Source organism: Apis dorsata, unplaced genomic scaffold, assembly GCF_000469605.1.
Source record: "Apis dorsata unplaced genomic scaffold, Apis dorsata 1.3 scaffold_220, whole genome shotgun sequence".
Classification (NCBI taxonomy): domain Eukaryota; kingdom Metazoa; phylum Arthropoda; class Insecta; order Hymenoptera; family Apidae; genus Apis; species Apis dorsata.
Genome location: NW_006263502.1, coordinates 2,006,349 through 2,007,104, shown reverse-complemented (window position 1 = coordinate 2,007,104; position 756 = coordinate 2,006,349). Strand labels below are relative to the sequence as shown.

At 46.7% G+C, this 756-nt stretch overlaps 1 protein-coding gene across 8 annotated transcripts in view; it reads left to right on the top strand.

Moving 5' to 3' along the window:
- Positions 1-756, top strand: part of LOC102681024 (aryl hydrocarbon receptor protein 1) — a 143,392-nt gene that overhangs the window by 108,885 nt on the left and 33,751 nt on the right. The gene's annotated exons all lie outside the window — the stretch shown is intronic.

The window sequence follows — 756 nt, the reverse complement described above, 5'->3', positions numbered from 1 at the left end:
GGGGGGACCCACGCTGAGTAGTCGCGCGCTCCAACGCTCTTCGTAACACCGAGTTTCACTTCCCGCACGTACGTTGAACCGAATTGTTCCACGAGAGATGAGAGAAGAATTCCCTTGGGATTCCCGCCAATTACGTATTCGTTACTCGGTGATTTTTACGTATGTCGATAGGAAGAGAGGGAAAAAGTGAGGGATAAAAAAATATATATATATATATTTATGTATCGATGTGAATTTTGAATGTTGCATCCCATGAGAAAGACGAATCGAGCATAGTAATCCATGTTTTAAGGAAACACGAGGAAACGTCAGAAGAAATTTCTCCCTTGGAATGGGACAGAAGGGGAGAGTTTTAAATTGAGACGAATCGTTGGAGTTCGCGAGGAGTTGGACTCGACTTTTTCATTTTCTTTTTTTTAATGGAGGCCGATATCTTGCCACGTTTTTTAGCGTAATTATGTGCGTGCACGTTGAGGGGAGGAGGGAGGGGATACGGCAGGTGTAAAGACGGGGAGAAAGAGAGATCGACGGGTTATATTATAGGGCTTAAAAGGAAGTGTCGCTCACGTATCCTGTCACGTATTGCCGGATCTTCTCCGTTTCTCCTTCCATTAATCTCCTTCCTTTCGTTCTATGCTTTCGCTCGGCCTCTCTCTCTCTCTCTCTCCTTCCCTTCCCCCTCCGCTCGCGGAAGAATCGTCGGCCCGACGATGGGATTATCATCAGCTCGATAACGCTCCACCGGTGGAAACCGTT